The sequence below is a fragment of the Sus scrofa genome, chromosome 16 (genome assembly GCF_000003025.6).
Source record: "Sus scrofa isolate TJ Tabasco breed Duroc chromosome 16, Sscrofa11.1, whole genome shotgun sequence".
NCBI lineage: Eukaryota > Metazoa > Chordata > Mammalia > Artiodactyla > Suidae > Sus > Sus scrofa.
In genome coordinates, this window is record NC_010458.4 from 54,007,658 (window position 1) to 54,026,369 (window position 18,712).

General features: G+C 42.2%; 2 protein-coding genes across 5 annotated transcripts in view; one reads left to right on the forward strand and one right to left on the reverse strand.

The window, feature by feature from the left end:
- DOCK2 (dedicator of cytokinesis 2) overlaps nt 1–18,712 on the reverse strand; it is a 405,461-nt gene that overhangs the window by 164,410 nt on the left and 222,339 nt on the right. The gene's annotated exons all lie outside the window — the stretch shown is intronic.
- The window catches only part of FAM196B (family with sequence similarity 196 member B), a 118,185-nt gene that overhangs the window by 68,171 nt on the left and 31,302 nt on the right, over nt 1–18,712 (forward strand). The window lies entirely within an intron of this gene.

Consider the following 18,712-nt stretch of genomic DNA (forward strand, 5'->3'; position numbering starts at 1 on the left):
GGGATCAAAGCCTGTATTTTTACTGAGGACTCACAGTGTAGAACAGAGGAGATGTTTGGGGTTGGAGAGCAGATTTGAATTTGAACCCTTATGTTGTTAATTAGAAAAGGCTTATGTTGTGAAGTCACTAAAGCTCAGTTTATTCATCCATAAAATGGGGTTAATAATACCCAGTTTACAGGACTGTCATAAAGATTAGCACAAGGAAAATGTCCCCTGCCTGATGCCTGAGAGTGGGTTCATAACAAACAGTTAAAGCTTCTTCCTTAAAAAGCAGGAACTTAGACCTATTAAAAAGTGCATCACAAACTAAATAACACTTTTCTTAAATTCTCTGTATCCCACAGGTTTTATTTCTTTAACCGCTCTGAGCCAGTGTAGGTCAACAGAGGGAAATGTTCTACCCCATCCAATATGGTAGCCCACTGCAACGTGTGGCTTTTAGCACTGGCAATGGGGCTAGTGTGACCACGAAACTGAATTTCTGATTTTATCTAATTTTAATTAATTTAAATTTAAATAGTTTCATGTGGTATTAGACAGCACATTAAGTCTGAGCCCTTGATTGATAAAGAAGGAAGGATTTGAAAATGTAGACATAGCAAAGGTAAGCAAACTATCCAGTCATCACATCAGCAACAGCCACTGAAGGCAAGCTGACTGGCTCAGCCTGGCTCCTGGTCAGTGTAGGGACTGGCGATTATGACAGAAATAGCACCATACAGTGGCTCTCTTCGCCAGAGCAGGGTTCTGTGACCTTGTACAAGCTTCCCAGTTTTTCTGAACCTGTTTTCTCATCTATAGAATGGGGGTAATGCCTCAGGGTTGTTTTTGCTGTGAAATGCAATAATAGATGTCAAAATGTATTGAAACCTGTAAAATGAGAGATCAACTGCAAACAGTTCACTGTAGCCTTAGTTTTTATAACGGTGGTCATGATTCAATCTCTTTTTTCCATCTTCACTGAGGGATAATTGGCAAATGAAATTGTAACGTATTTAAAGTGCCCAAGGTGATGATTTGGCCTGTGTATATATCATGAAAGGATTCTCCCTATCAAGTTAATTAACACATCCATCATCTAACATATCTGCCTTTTTTTTCTTTCTTTCCTTTTTTTGGGAGGGGGTAGGGAAACACTTAAGCTCTACCCTTTTAGCAAACCACAATTATAATATGATGTTATCAACTGTAGTTACCATGTTGTATATTAGATCCTCAGACCTTATTCATCATATACCTGAATGTTTGCACCCTCTTTACTAACCTCTCCCTATTTCTCCCACCTGCTAGCAAACACTTTTCTACTCTTTGTTTTTATGAATTCAAATTTTTAGATTTCACATATACATAATAACAGGCAGTATTTATCTTTCTTTGTGTCTTATTTCACTTATTCTTGGTGAGAATAATCCCTGTAAATAGGATACTGATCATGCAGTGTATCCTATTCATTGACTTTGGGGTAGAATCAAAGCCTACATTTTTACTGAGGACTCACAGTGTAGAACAGAGTAGATGTTTGGGTTTGGAGAGCAGATTTGATATAATACATATTTATAAAATGCCCTCCAGATTCATTCACATTGTTGTAAGTGATGGTATTTTTTTCCTTTGCAGGCTGAATAGTATTTCATTGTATAGATACACCACATTTTCTTTACCCAGTCACCTATCAGCAGACACAGGTTATGTCCATACCTTAGCTCTTGTGAATAATGCAGCTGTGAACACAGGACTACAGGCACCTCTCCGAGATAATGACTTCATTTAATTTGGATGTACACCCAAACTGGTATTTCTGGATCTTATGGTAGTTCTATCTTTAATTTCTTAGGAACCTCCATACTATTTTCCATACTGAATGTATCAGTTTGCACTCCCACCAACAGTGCATGAAGATTCCCTTTTCTCCACATCCTCACCAACATTTGCTAGTTCTTGTCTTTTTGATGGTAGGCATTCTAACAAGTGTGAGTGAGATCTCATTTGGTTTTGATTTGCATTTCCCTGATATTAATGGTGATAAGCACCTTTTCACATGCCTGTTGGTCATCTGCATTCATTCTTTGGAAAAATACCTATTCAGGTCCTCTGCCTATTTTTTAATTGGATTATTTGTTGTTTTGATATTGAGTTTATGAGTTCTGTTTGTACTTTGGATATTAATCATTATCAGAGATGTGGTTTGCAAATATGCTCTCCCATTTCATTTTGTTGATGGTTTTCTTTGCTGTGCAGAAATATTTTAGTTTGATGTAGTCTCACTTGTTATTTTTGCTTTTGTTGCCTTGGCTTTTGGATTTTTTTTTTCAAATCCAAAAAATCACTACCAAGATCAATGTCCAGGAGCTTATCCCTTATGTTTTCTCCTAGGAATTTCATGGTTTCGGGTCTTACGTTCAAGTCTTTAATCTGTTTTGAATTGACATTTGTGCCTTGTGTAAGATAGGGGTCAATTTGATTCTTTTGCGTGTGGCTACCCAATTTCCCCAATACAATTTATTGAAGGGACTATCCTTTCCCTATTGTATATTCTTAGGTTCTCTGTCGTAAATTAATTGAACATATATGCATGGGTTTACTCTTGGGCTCTCCATTCTCTTCTATTGACCGAAGTATCTGTTTGTACGCCAATACTGTTTTGATTACTCTAGCCTTAGAATATACTTTGAAATCAGATATTGTGATGCCTTCTGCTCTGTTATTCTTTATCAAAATTGCTTTAGCTCTTCGGGGACATTGTGTGGTTTTATACAAATTTTAGAACTGTTTCTTCTATCTCTGCAAAAAATGCCACTGGAATTTTAATAGGGATTGCAATGGATCTATAGATTGCTTTGAGGAGTATGTACAATATTAATTCTTCCAATTCATGACCACAAAACATATTTCTATTTATCTGTGTCCTCTTCAATTACTTTCATCAACATCTTACAGTTTTCAGTGTACAGACCATTTACTTCTCTGGTTAAAGCATTTTCTTTTCTTTTCAGTGCTACTGTAAATAGGATTGTTTTCTTGATTGCTCTTTCTGAGAGTTTGTTGGTATAGAGAAATGCAAGTGATTTTTATATATTGATTTGGTAAACCTGAAACTTTACCAAATTTACCAATTTTTAAATTAGTTCTAACAAGTTTTTTGGTGGAGTCTTTAGGGTTTCCCACATATAATGCCATGCCATCTGCAATTAGAGGCAATTATACTTCTTTCTTTTTGATTTGAGTGCCTTTTAATTCTTTATCTTGCCTTAATGATCTGGCTAGGACTTCCATTACCATGTTAAGTAAAAGTAGTGAGAGAGGGTATCCTTGTTCCTCATATTAGAGGAAAAGCGGTCACTGTGTCACTGTTGAGCATGATGACAGCCGTGGGCTTGTCATAAAGGGTCTTTATTATGATGAATACATTCCCTCCACACTCAGTTTGTTGAGCATTTTTAATCATGAAAGGATGCTGAATTTTGTCAAGTGCTTTTTTGGCATCTATTGAGATTATCATATAATTTTATCCTTTATTTTGTTAATGTGATTTATCACATCAATTCATTTGTGGATGTTGAATTCAGTTTGCTGATGTTTTGTCGAGGATTTTGCATCTGTGTTCATTGTGGATATTGGCTGATGGGTTTTTTTTTTGTTTGTTTTTTCCTTGTAGTGTCCTTGTCAGGCTTTGGTATCAGTGCAGTGCTTGCCTTGGAAAATGTGAGTTTGGAAGTGTTCCCTCCTCTTCTATTTTTTCGAAGACTTTGAGAAGAATTGGCATTAGTTTTTCTTTAAATGTTTGGTAGAATTTACCTGTGAAGCCATCTGGTCCTGGAATTTTCTTTGTTGGGAGGTTTTTTATTACTGAGTCAATCTCCTTACTAGTAATTAGTCTATTCAGATTTTTCATTTCCTCATGATTCACTTTGGCAGGTTGTATGTTTCCAGGAATTTATGCATTTATTTTAGGTTGTCCAATTTGTGGGCATATAACTGTTTATAGCAGTCTTTTATAATACTTTGTATTTCTGTGGCTTCAGTTGTAATGTCTCCTAATTTACAGTTTCATTTGTTTGTGCCCTCTTCCTCTATTTTTCTTGGTAAGTTAATTTAAAAAAAAAAAACAGCTCTTTTCATCAATCTATTGATCTTTTCTATTGTCTTTTTAGTCTCTGCTTCATTCATTTCTGCTCTGATCTTTGTTATTTCCTTCCTTCTAACACTGGGCTTAGTTTGTTCTTCCTCTAATCCCCTGAGGTATAAAGTTAAGTTGTTTATTAGAGACTTTTCTTTTGTCTTAATGTAGGCATTTATTGCTATAAATTTCCCTTTTAGAACTGCTTTTGCTTCATTCCAGTGAGCACTGGATGAGACGTTACGTTTGGTGGTACTTACTCATCTCATTTATTATTCCATACAGTAGTTTGAAGAATTTTATTATTATCATTATTTTCTAGATGATAAGACTAGTCTCAGAGAGGTTTAGTAACTTGCCCACAGTCACACAGTTGATAATCAATGGAGGCAGGATATAATCTCAGAGATGTCTTACTCCTAAATCTGGGCTCTTAACCAGTCTTCTATACTGACTTAATAAAACGCATTGAGAGTAGAAAACAAAAACAAAAACAAAAAAATCCCTCAAGTTTTGGTATGTGATGTTTCCATTTTCATATGTCTCAAGCTACCTTTTGATTTTTTCTTTGACCAATCAGTTGTTCAGAAGCATGTTGTTTAATCCCCACATATTTGTGAACTTTCCAGTTTTCTTCTTGAGGTTGATTTCTAGTTTCATATCACTGTGGCTGGAAAGGACACTTCATATGAGTTCAAGCTTAAACTTAATAAGGCTTGTTGTGTGGCTTAGCATAGGATCTGTCCTGGAGAATGTTCCATGTGCACTTGAAAAGAATATGTATTCAGCTGCTATTGAATGGGATGTGTCTCTCTATGCCTGTTAGGTCCATCTGGTATGTGTAGTTCTACCCCAATCATAATTCCATTTTTCAATAAGCTACTCGTCTTTATAATCCAGGACCCCCATACTTTGAGGATTTTTTTTTCCCCTAGCAGGTGGGAATTTATTTGTGCTCCTTTCTCTATTCATTCCAACCTTATCACATCTCATAATTTTGAAGACCACATTGAGAAGACCAAATGGTCTGATAGAGAGTCAATTTCAAAACATGGAGCAGAAGGAATCACATTCTTAAAGCTTATATGAATTTGCCTATATGTACATGAGGAATCAGAAATATATTTACAAATAGCACAAGAATCACATGTGCTTATGTACTTTATTGATTTTCTTCAGCTGTTAAAAAGGCCTTAATAAATCTAGTTGCTACTAAAGGGCCAGCTATAAAAATTAAGTCCAGCTTAAATTAAAGGTGAAGCTATTAACATCTGTCCTGCAGCCTATAAGACTCTAATGAGTTCCTCTCTGGTGGTAGTGCACTTGAACCTTAGCTAAAATGGGGCTGCATACCCACTGGGGTTTCTCTTATTCTATTGTTCATTTAAAGCTTTACCTGGGAATGGCTTTATCTAAATTGTTCCATCACAGGTTCTTAGATCAAGCAAGGAGGTAAGCACAACATTTCATCAAAGATTTGGAATATTTTATAAAATGCAAGATGCTTCAGCAAGAAGTTGCACAAACGATGTTTACTGATGGCGATGGAGCAATAGTACACACTGGGGATCTAGAGTAGACTTTTTCAACTTCAGCTCTATTGGCATTTGGGGCCAGACAAGTCTTCATTGAAGGAGGCTGTCCTACATATTGTAGGCTGTTTAGAAAATTCCTGATCTCTACTCAGCAGTTGCAAGGAGTCATCCCCTCTCAGCTGCAAAAACCAAAGATGTCTCCAGACTTGCAAAAATGTTACCTGGGGGTCAAATTGCCCCTGGAGGAGAACCACTGGTCTAAGGACAGTCAGACCTGGTTCATTTCCCTGTCTGCCATCTTCCAGCTGTGTGACCTTGAGCAAGGATTTGACCTTTTTGATCCTTAATTTCCTCACATGTAAAAGAGATAATTGCATTTTCAACTGTATTGGGTTGTTTGTGAGGATTAAATTAGATAATGCATGCAAAGTATTTACTATAACGTCTGGCAAATAGTCTTCATTCGCTAAGTGGTAGTTACCATTATCATTAACTACTTTGACTTTCTAAAATGTTTCAAGCAAACAAGCCACAGACTCTAACTCCTTCTCTGCACAAGCTCAATTATTAGGCACTTGGTCCAAACAGGAAGTAAATAGAGACGCAGAATGGCCAGGAGAATCTTCCCTTCCGAAAATGCTTTGTTGGCCAAAAGAATCTCCCTCCAGGAAACGCATTGTTATGGCCTCTAGATGAAAGCAGGCTCTTCTCCTACAATCATGCTCTTTGATATGACCTGGACACCTTGATTTATCCTCAGTATCCTTAGGAATGGATGTAAAGCAAATGCAAAATCAAGGTGCCTGTCAATAAGCAGAACATGGTTTCACTAGTAACCAAAATGCTTCAATGTGGGTCCCTAAAACACACATGCCATCAATGTAGGTCCCTAAAACATTTCCAGCCACATCTTTTGCTTCATTTTGATTGGGGTTTCTAAAACCTTACATTTACATTTGCAGATCTTCACATCTTGGGTTGTAGCAGACGAAAGAGAGTCCTGAAGGAAGCAACTTTGTTCACTGCTGTGTTCTCAGTGATGAGGCTGGTGCCCAACTCAGAGAAAGATTCAATAAATATCTACTGAATGATAGTATTTCTCTCTAACCAGCATTCCCTCCAACCTGAGCACTGCCTTTTCACACACTTCTAGCAGGAGAGAGTTGGCTGGAAATCTTTCATCCTCAGTTTCTAATATCCTATAGTCTTCACAGAGCTTAAATTTAGGACTGCTCCTAATTTTTTCCAGATGTAAAAGCAAGGAGGCCAGGAATGGTTTGCCTCTGAAAGGCTGATCTGGCAGAAAAACAAAGAGTTTTGGTGACTGATCCCAGCTCAAAAATTTGCCATATGTGATCTTAGACAAGTTAATTCATCACATTGAAACTCAGTTTCCTCTTCTGTTAGAAGTGAGGATAACAGCAGCAACCCCAAAGGTGGTGGTTATAATTGAGATGAATGGTCATTTGGTGGCTAATATTTACTGAATGCATGCCATGAGTACACACTGCCTTGTGTGATCCTTTGCCTGTCATATGAGTTAGCACTACAATCCTTCCCATTTTACATATGAGGAAACTGAGGCTCTCTTAGCAGGAAGCAAAGCCTGTATTTGATCTCAGAAATTTCCGACTATTCAAGGGCCCTTCCACAATGCCTGGTGTGTAGTACACACTCAGTATTTATTCAATGAATGAAGGAAGGCATCAATTAAGGAAAAGAAGGTCAAACTTGCTTAACAATTCTTAGAGTGAGAAAGATGTCTTCATATTCATTGGCAATTAGCACCCCATCTAATTCTAAAGACCCAATGCCTACTGAGATCTTAAACCCAGCAGAAGAGAAAATGTTTATGAGTAAAATGGAATAGAAGCTTGCTGAAGGCATTTCAGATATAGTCAGGTTCAAGGGAAATGATTTGACTCTGCAGATGAATGTTCAAATATCCTCTCATCAGAAAGTAAACCTTTCCTGGCTGCTATAGATACCCAAAAGTGTTCTCACTTTCTTCAAGTCTGAAAAGGACAGAAGAGCCAAGTCACAGCATAGGTGGGCATGGCACACGTGAGTGACTTGGAACTCCCAGGTGCAGACGCCCCCATTTTGCTGGCTGCTTCCCAGGGACCCTCTGCCCATCACATGATGCAGCGCATTTGTCCAATCCTGGTCCATACCTCATTGCTTCAGTTTGACTCTGGACATCACACAAGCCCAGACACAGGGCCTGAGGAGGTGGTCATACTACCCTGGAAGGAGTGGGGCATTTCACTACTTCCAACCCGCCACTGACAGAGTCAGCTCCTAACATACTTTGTGCTTGGCAGCCTGGAGCTACTTATACTTAGGACTCAGCCTCAAACCAATTTCTCCAGAAAGGATATTGCAAAGGGGGCAGCTTTCAGATGTGTTTGACTTGCCCCTCAAATTGTTAAAAAAAATTTAAATCAGTTACCAAAAATTAAGAATTGGAATATTTAACACTCAATTCTGGCTTCTTCTGAAAAAATCTTAGGGTCTAATAATACGGGACCTGGACATCATTTGACAACGAAGGCTGATGCTGAGCCCTGGGTGTCGCTTTTCTCTCTGCTAATGTTTCCCTTGGTCTGCTTCATCACTTACCCTGAAGGCATTTGAATCTGTAGTCCTTCCTAAACCCACTATAGAAAATAATGATAATATTAATAATGGCTCCTTGCATCTACTGCACACTCTGCAGGACCTCACTAAATTCTGACCACAGCCTAGCTGGAGGGTTATGACTAGTATCTCCATCTTGACAATGAGTAACCAAGGCTGAGAGAGGTTGAATCACTTGCTCAGCGTCACACAGCTGGAAAACGGAAGAGCAGGGATTCAAACCTGTGTGTCTCTGGTTCCAGAGGCTGGTTCTTTCCCTAACACTCAGCTGCTTTGGTTGGGGTGCGATCTGAAAAATCCCCCTGGTCCTCTGTGCAGGCATTCCTACAAGGAGATGTATCTTTGTTAGGAGTGATTTGGGGGTTAATAAACCCACAAATTAGCTCTCTAAAGTGTTACGGATGGAAATTCCGACGTGGCTAATACAATTAATGCTTGGTGAGCTGTGGCCACCCACAGTGTCTGTAGCAGACTGTCGCTGTCCATTTAAATAACAGGGAGCCTTCTTAATTGACTGAGGAGCCCTCACAAGGGGGAGGGATCAGTTGGGAGGCCCCCATGTGACTGAGAAAGGATGAGTCAAGGGGACTCCTGAGGTGGCCAGCAGCCTAAAGGCCCATGATCCCTGACAGCCCCTCCCCTGCCCCTCCTATAGGCTCTCCTCCTGCTATCTGCATCCCTCCCACACGGATCCCACTAAGGAGAAGCCCAGAAATGAGACCTTAGTGGTGTATTTGTATGCACTGGTAGAAATCCCTGAGACAGGCAAATGATATAGAGGAGCAAGTAATTCTTTAAAAAAATAAAATAGGCCTCAGGTACTTGGCAAAACCAGTGCAGAAAGAAGGAACAACTTCTATCAAGACTCAAAGGGAAACAGGACGATGCAATGCATATACACACTGGAATACTACTCAACCATAAAAATGAATGGAATAATGTCATTTGCAGCAACATGGATACAACTAGAGATTCTCATACTAAGTGAAGAAAGTCAGAAAGAGAAAGACAAATACCATATGATATCACTTATATGAGGAATTTAAAATATGGCACAAATGAATTTATCTACAAAACAGAAACAGACTTGTGGTTGCCAAGGGGGAAGGGGGAGGGAATGGGATGGATGGGGAGTTTGGGGTTAATAGCTACAAACTATTACGTTTAGGATGGATAAGCAATGAGGTCCTACTGTATAGTACGGAAAACTTATCCAATCTCCTGGGATGGATTGTGATTGTAGACAATATAAGAAAAGGAATGTATATATATGTATGACTGGGTCACTTTGCTGTACAGCATAAACTGGCACAACACTGTAGGTCAACTACACTTTAATAAAAAATAAAAAAGACAAAAAAAAACAAGTTCCCATTGTGGCTCAGCAGTAAGGAACCCAATTAGTATCCAAGAGGATTCAGGTTTGATCCCTGGCCCAACTCCGTGATTTAAGGATCTGGTGTTGCCATAAGCTGTGGTGTAGGTCACAAATGTGGCTTGGGTAGGATCTGGCATTGCTGTGGCTGTGGCGTAGGTGGCAGCTGCAGCTCCAATTCTACCCCTAGACTGGGAACTTCCATATGCCATGGGTGTTGCCCTAAAAACACCAAAAAAAGCCCTTCCTTCCTCAGAGCCAAACCACCTCCTGGCGGCCAGCACATCAGGCCTCTTGCTAAAGACCCCTACAACACATCACTGTAACCCAAGACTCCCCACCGAGGCTTCTGTTTCCCTTGGCATAAGGTTCAAACTCCCTGGCAGATGACCCAGCCCCCCTGACCTTTCTCCAGACCAGCTCTGTTCTCACACTTTTCCTGAGTGCATTCTAAACTCTGGTTCCCTCAGAAAACCTCCTCTCTCTTATTTTCATGCTTGGAGGTCTTCATGTGCTTCCTGAAACAATTTCCCCTCCTCTTTTGCCCCATTCGCTGCTGCCCTCCAACCCCTCACCTGGCTAAGTCCCACTCATCTTCCGTGCTCACACTCAATGTCTGTTCCTCTGAAGACAGGCCCTTATCCAGGCCACCTCACACTCGGGCCACCACCAAAACTTACCAGGGATGTCTGCCACGCCTGTGGACTCCTACAGCATGTGACTTCCACATGGTGGGTGTTTTTCACACTGCATTTAAATTAACCCTTTTATTTATGAGGCGCTCACCATCCTGCCAGCTCTGGGGGAACATCTCAACTCACTGGTGTAACCCAGGACCCACCCAGCTTCTGCAGATCAAACATGCATAGGTAGGATTTGAGGAAGCAATGCACGAATGGGAGAAAGGTTCTCCGCTTTATGAAACACTTAGCATTTCACTGGGAACCTTAGTTCCCAAATGGCCCCAAGAACCTCAGTGGCATGCAGCCTACAGAGCAGTTGAGACTCAGTACTTCCTGTTTTTCTCAATCCAGGTCAAGGCCTTGCCCTCTAAGTTGCTGATCTACCTAACTTAATCACGAAGAAGCTAAGAGTCTGAGTTCTAGAGTATAAGTCTCTGCCTTCAAACCCCTTTGTGCTTCTTACTGCTCTGGGAGCTTAGCAAAGTCACTCAACTTCTCTGTGCTTCAGCTTCCTAAAATGAGGCTCCCTGTAGAGTTGTGAGGATGAAATGAAATAGCATTCGCAGCCTTTCAAAGAGTCCCTGGTCCATAGTAAGCATTCTATGGTGTTAGTTATTATAACTCCTCTTCACTCCTGTGAGAGGCCTTCTTGGCAGCTCATCGGCTCCTTATTGGGGGAGCTCACATGCTTGGACTAACCGGGCATGACTCCCCCGCACTTTCCTTGGTCTTTTTAGTGTTTCTGTGGTATTTGTCCGGATGGATGGCATAATCCCTGTAGGTCAAGATGCATTCTCATTAGTACTGTGGTGCCTGCAGTAATCTTGCATAGAGAGCTGGAGAACCAAACAATTCCATTGATTGCACATCTGGGTGGCCTTTCTCTTCTGAAGGGCAATGACTTAGATGGCATGGTGCACACCACTTGTTTCCTAAACACAAGGGAAGGAGAGGACATCACTGCCCCCAGAGCCATGTGCTCTTACAAACTGGACACCTCATAGAACAAGGGGGTGCCTTTCCTACCAAAAGCTGTAAGCAAACATGGTGGTCACATCACAGCCCATGGCTGAGGGGATCCAGAAAATCCCACCAGTGTCTCTGGAAAGTCCTACTTTGAGTTAGTTTTTCCCTGTACAACCTTTTTTTCTCAGGACAACCAGAAAATTCATTTTAAAATATAAATATGCTCATCTCTTTCTCTCTCCCCTCTCTCTCATCTCTCTCTGTGCCTTCTGTTTGTCTGTCTCTCTCTGTCTCTCTCTCTCTCACACAGACACACAGACACACACACACACTCTGCTGAAAATTCTTAAAGTCATCCTGTTGTTTTCAGAATCAACCGAAAGACTTCCCATGGCTTTTGGGACCAGCATTATTGCTCCTTCTCATCTCCGAGGGGCCAGCCCTGGCCAGATTCTTGCTCTAGCTCCAGCAGCCTTTATTTAGCTATTATACAGGCTAAGCACCTTCTTGCCTCAGGGCCCACGTGCACACTATTCTTCTGCCTGAAATACCCACCTTCCATGCCCTTCCACTCGCCTAGATAGCTCCCTCCAGGCCTCCTGAACTCAGATGTCACCGAACTCCCAGAAAGGACTTCCATCGCCCACGTTGTAAATTTGGTTTCTGTATTATTCTCTCCTAGGACCTTTTCTTTTCTCACAGCAGTTAGCACATCTTTTAATTACATAGGTATTTGTGTGTTTATTTGCTTAACATTGACCTTTCTCCCCAGCTAAGTTCCAGAATGGGCGGGATCATGACTGCGGGGTATACCTGTTTTAGCCCAGGATGACCCGCAGTGCTAGGCATAGGCTAGGTGAACTCCTAACTATTTGACTCTTTTTATTTATCAATTTACTTAAATTAAATCCAAGAACAAGTTTTATATGCATCTTGGTAATAAGAGGAAATATTTTTCAGTTTTTTCACCATCAAGAGTACTTTTGTTGCTTTCTCTCAACAGACTTCATGTATTGAAAGATAGAAAACTCTATGTATTAAGTCATAATTAACTTACCTTATCCCCCTTTTCATCAAAGGCATGTATAACTGTTAATTAAAGCTTCCAATTAGTAGCGGTGGACAAAGGCGATGACATTCTTGACATAATTGCAGACAAACTGGAGAAACTTGACATTCGAGTTTGCTTCATAAATGTATAGTTTACCTAAGTTGTAAGATGTTGAAAGTAGCTCCAGAAAATGCCCTGCCTCCTGCCAGCCAATCTGCTGCTGGCATTTGCCATGTGTCCCTTCCCCATCAAATAACCAAGTTCAGGTGGAAAGAACAATATGCATTTCCCTGTCTAGACTGGGCACACCTTTGAGACTGCTGCTTCCTTCTTCACCTACTCTGTCTCACTCTAAAAAGTGTAGCTCGGGGTCCCCTCCACCAGGAAGCATTTCCCCACTATAGGAACAGGTCTAGTGCCAAGAAGGTAGATTTCACAGTACCCTAACCTTCTTAGAGCTTGCCTCTTACCATACTGTCTGTAACTTGCGTATCTCATCCTTTAGACTTAAGAATGTCATGGTACTCCTGAAGGCCAACACACTGCTTGGCAAAGAGTGGGTGTTTGATGAAAATGTATTGGGAGAGGGAAAAGAGAGAAGGAAGGAAGGAAGAAAAAGAGAGTTTGTGGGGTTTAGTCTTGAGGCAAAAATATAGGACATTCTGGGAAAATCTCATTGTCTTAGAATATGACTAGGGCAAAGAGGCCTGATAGCACTAATTAAGGCTGCGGGAGTCAAACTCGTTTTCCGGGAAAGCTGGGATAAAGAAAGTAAGAAATAAAAAGTTCTGAGGTTAAAAAAAATAAAAATAAAAAGTACAGTATGAACACAGGGGAGATCCACTGATTAGGCAGTTATGGCTGCATCAACAAGGAGTGGGCAGGAACACCATGAGCCTCACCTCGACAGCAACATCTTCCCTGAACAAAGCAGGATATGCAGAGTTCCATCCCCAGTTCACTATCAGCAAACAACAGCAATTCAAAGTGGAGGGGCTTCCAAGACCTGCTCCAAACTCTAGGTTTCATGTGGCTCTACACAGCCCAGGACGAAAATTCATATCCTCCCTCACTGATCTTTTGGCCCCACATGAGGAGAGCAAGACTGAAATGTGAAGGCTCATTTCTGACACACATGGGGATTGCAGCCGTTGATTTCGGTGCTGACTTGGCATTATATTTCTAGGTAGGTGGTAGGCGGGCTCTCCCACTGTGCTCTTATTATAGCTGCCTCTGCAGGGAGAAAGCCCAGAGTGCTGGCCCCATTCGTGGACAGTGAAATAGAAGGCTCAAGGCAGAGCGCCAGCCACGCTCAGGATGGGAAGCCCATGCACTACCTAATGAGCCATTCCGTGCGGCCATCCTCAGCGCAAAGGAGGCATGGTTCAGTTTCCCTTAGTTCAGTTCAACAGTCGCCTTGTCTTCATCATCCTTGTTGCTAATACTTACTGACATCTTATTAAATGCTTGGCACTATGTCTCATCATCTCTTTTAATCCACACATCAGTCATTTGAGATGGCTTGTACGTGCCATTTTGCATTTTTATATCATTGGAACCAAGGTTCAGAGAGCATACTTACTCATCCAAACCCGATCTAAAGCCAGATCTATTTGACTCTCCAGCTTAAATTCTTAATCCCTGGGAACTCCTGTCAAAATCACCATTCTACAACCTTTTGTCTCTCCCCTGGAGCCTCTGTGGCTGCTTACATTTTCCATCTGATCATCTCACATGCTGCCCTCTATAACTACGGGGATTGGCAGACCATGGCCTACATCTCACCAACTCCCTGTTTATGTAAATAAGGTTTTATTGGAATACTACCCTGCCCATTACTTATGTATTATCTGTGGGTGCTTGCATGCTACAATGGCAGAGTTGAATAGTTGTAACAGAGACTCCAAGAGCTGCAAATATTTACTATATGACCATTGGGATAAATAGGTTGCCAACCTCGGACACAATAGCTTAAGCAAACACCACTCCAAAAGCTTCACTTGTATTATCTCATTTAATATACTCTACAATTCTGTGTGTGTGTGTGTGTGTGTGTGTGCGCGCGTGCAAAGAGCTTATAGCTAATAAATCATAAAGCCAGAAATCAAACTAGGCTGTCAGGCTCCAGAGCCCATGCTCCTATAGGCCAGGCACTGCAGAGGCACTGGTTATACAGGCTGAGCAAAAGACAGGCCTGCCCTGAAGGAGCCCCAGTGGGGAAGGAGATGATGGATCCCCAGTGGATGAATGCCTGGATGAAGGGGAGCAGGGTTGGGGCTATGGGAGCCCCAGGAATGCACATTTGCTAATCTTGACGGCAGATGGGACACACAGAGGAGGTTAGTGGCAAGTGATACAGTCACATACATCTGAAAAAGGAAATATTTTCCCAAATCTGCTGACAGTGGCTTGGCCAAATGATCTCCTAATAGTCTTTATCTTATGCAACAACTTAAAAAAGTGGAGTGCCCATTGTGGCGCAGCAGAAACAAATTCAACTAGTATCCATGAGGATGCGGGTCTGATCCCTGGTCTTGCTCAGTGGGTGGGGATCTGGCATTGCCATGAGCTGTGGTGTAGGTTGCAGACATGGCTCGGATCTGGCATTGTTGTGGCTGTGGTATAGGCCAGCAGCTGCAGCTCTGATTTGACCCCTAGCCTGGGGACCTCCGTATGCCACAGCATGGCCCTAAAAAGCAAATAAATAAAAATTAAATAAAATAAAAAATAAAAAAGTGATTGGGTTGCTCTAGCCAACTTGCCCCTTGATTTCTAAGGGAGCAGCTCTATAGGATATGGGTTTTAATCCGTGTTCAAGGGAGAAAAATTCATCTCACCTTTGGAGAGTCTGCTCCTATATTACATGGTCTTGGAAAATACAACAGCGGCCTGGGATGCAGGAGTCATCTTACACTCCCTGACACTGCCACGAGCCTCCCCACATGGCCTTGATCTAGACAGATGTCGGCATGGGCAGGGAGCTCACTACCTCCTAGCTAGTTCACCACATTGCTGGATTAATTGAGTTTGGGGGAATTTTTGTCTTTGGCTAAAACTCAATTTGCCTCCTTGAGGCATTCTACCAAGTGTTCTTATTGGTTTTTTCAGAAACATCACGGAAAAATGCTACCCCTTACTTGATAATGGCAGTTAAGTCTTCCAATGGGACATCATGTTTCCCCTCCTTCTCACATCTGGCTTAAAGAACTCAGATTCCTTCAACTAATTTGATTGTCCTACTTGCCAAATCTCATTAGAATTCTTTTTTCTATTGGAGTTTAAGCCTGAAATTTTAGATTTGAAAAAAAATTAAATGAATATTCTTACGGTAAATTTTTCTTAGAGCCCAAGGCTATGAAAAAAGTCCTCACTTAGGATGAAATTACATACTCTGTGCACTAAATAATGACATGTCCCATTGGGTTTCCCTTTCTGCCATGGTTTACTATAAAGCTTACACCAAAGTTTATGCTTAGTTTCTCTTCTCTTTCCTGACTTTATTTGTTGTCTCCTGCCTCTTTTAGTTACTATGGCTTTGGTTTTATGATATCTACTTTTTATTGTAAACTATCATGTGCATTCACTTCTGTATCAATCAATTCTCACAACCACTAAATGCAGTAGGTGGGAGATGAATGACAAATACTCATGTTTGATAGCTGAGAGTTTGAGCAGCATGACTGCTGAGTAATAGAAGACTTCATTGGTTCTTATACTTTAGTAATAATGATGGTGATGATGACACCAAGAGTAATGATACTAGTAGCAATAATAGGAGCCAACATTTGTTAAGTGTTTATGGCCCGATGGATAACTTTCCTGAATGCTTTACAAGTATGATTTCATTTAAACCTACCAGCCAACTTATGAAGTAATGTTATTAGCTACATATTACAAATGGAGAAACCAAAGCACAGAAAAGTTAAGCAACTTGCCCTAAGTCATAGATTCAGCAAGTGGCAGAGCCAGCATTAAAACCTAGGCAGTGCACCTTCAAAGTGGATGTCCTTCTCCCTCATGCTTTGCTACCTAGATTATCAGACCAATCCCAACCGCCCCACATGGGTCCTGGTATTTTAGATGAAGAGAGTCTGACCTGTGAGGTCTTGGACCTCAGCCTAGGGAATACTGAGGTGAGATATGGGGAGCTGCTTGACATCACCTCCCAGCAGCAGTATTCCTTTTGTCCAAGTGGTCTTGGGGCTGCTCCCAATCCCTGTGCCCCTGTCCAGCAAGCTAGGCTCCAACACAGGACCAGCAGGGACTGTGGAGGGTGGCCACGGCCTGGCTGGAGACTACGTCATTTGTGTGAAGATCTCTGTTCGAGCAAGACAAGGGCAGGGGATGGGGGTGGGGGCAGTTGAGGGACAATGTCCAGGCCAGAAAACAGGAAAGAAGAAAGGAAGGAAGCCAAGAGGTCTGTTGGCTGATCCTTACTATACCTATTATATGCCAGACACTTCATTACATAAGCTAAATATGCTTCTCATTCTAAAATGAGGAAACTGAGCTCACAGAGATCAGGTGACCTGTTCTAGGTTATTCGGCAAGTGTAAGTGTGAACATGGGAATAACTATAAAAAAGGCCTCATCAAATAATTCTAAGTATTCCATTCCAGAGGATGCCGCCCTGACTCCTGGGGCTGTGGTTCACATTGGGGATATGGAGAGAGGGCAGGAGAGTGCAGAAGGCAAGGGGCCCAGGGGAGCTCTCAACAGAAGAGGATAAATGAATGCCAGCTGCTTCCCTCTAGGCTAGGGGCAGGGAAGGAGACGGGGGACTGCAGGTGGCAAGGAGTGAGGACCCCCGGGCCCCAGGAGAGCAGTCCCCCGTGCCTTTCTCCATCTCCTACCTGGAGGGTGAGAAGGGGGCTGGGGCTGGTGCTGGCTGGGCTTCTGCCTGGCTCTCCCTGCCCACATGCCCTTCCCCTTGCAAAAAGGAAGGGAGGGAAGGAGGAGGGATAGGAAGGCAGAGAAGGAAAGAGAAAGAAAGAGGAGGAGAGAAGAGATTTAAACATAAGCTTTTATGCTTCTGTGATTTGACCGCATCAGTGCGTCAAAGGACAATCCTTGTCATTAGGCCAACGCCATGGGCCATCAAGTGAGAGGCGATGAAAGGTGTCCTCACCTGCCTGTGATTTGCACGGGAGGCAGATGGGGCTTTACAACTAGTACTGGTGGGGATGGTATGGGAAAGCCAGGAGGGGACACTGATCCCAGCAACGGTCTGAGGTGCCTGCACCAGAGGACCAGGAAGGAGTCAGAGAAGAGAAAGCGAACAACAAAAAGCCACAGAGACATCTATGGTCCCTTGGGAACACCAGGCCTCAAGGAGAACACCACCAAGAGCAGAGGAGACAGTCGATAACATTTTCTCCTTAAAGTTCACTTTTATTACTTCATTTTATTCCTTAATGTTACTTGATATTTGCCACATCTGCCAGCAGGGACTTTTAAACCTTGGGATTTTGTCCTCTCTCTGTAGGACCTGGGGCCCAATGCATCATGTAATCGTGGCAAAATTGAGAACAGTGGCAGCCACTGTTTCTGAGCACCTACTAGGTGCCACACATGCTATAGGCTGGGCACACAGTTTGCTTGGCTCAGAAATGAAGGGTGGGCTCTTTAACAGCACGGGAATCCTGTGCTCCCGCACATGCTGGCTGCCACTGAGTTTGTGGTTCATCTGTGATTAGATCAGACCATAAACTTCCCCCCTTCCCTTCTCCTTGTGAAAATTCTGCAGTGCAGGCAGGGATCCAGAAGCAGGGAGGCCTTCTCTGCAGCTGCCTGCCAATGCTTTGCGGTACCAGGGTATATGGAGCGCTGCAGAATCCAGAGCCCTACAATGGTCCTTGCTGCATCTATGGGATGTGTGTGTGTGTGTGTATGTCGGGGCCAGGGGCCCTGCTTCTGCTGGTCCTCATCCAAGGCACCCCTGGTGGATACCTGACTTCCACCAGCCCCAGTGGACCATAGGCATCTTGGGTAAATCTCTCCCCTTCCTTCCACAGTTTCCTCATCTGCAGAATGGGAATGATACCTTTGTCTGGTCTTGGCAGAACCTAGTGTGAGGCCAAAATGGGCCAGGAAAACTGAAACTACTTTAAAAACCCTAGCATTTCTATTAAAGATCAAAGGGTCATTGGAGTCCTTCTTATTTCTAGTCTGAGTACTAGGATTTTAACAATTAAAAAAATAAATTAAAAATAAAACAAACAAACAAAAAAGAATTTTAATCAACCCACTATGTCTGGCTGGTTTACACAGAAGCATAGGTCCCTTTGGAATGGGAAGACTTTTCCTGTTTTCTTCACAAGAGCTTTAGGCAATTTACAGAAG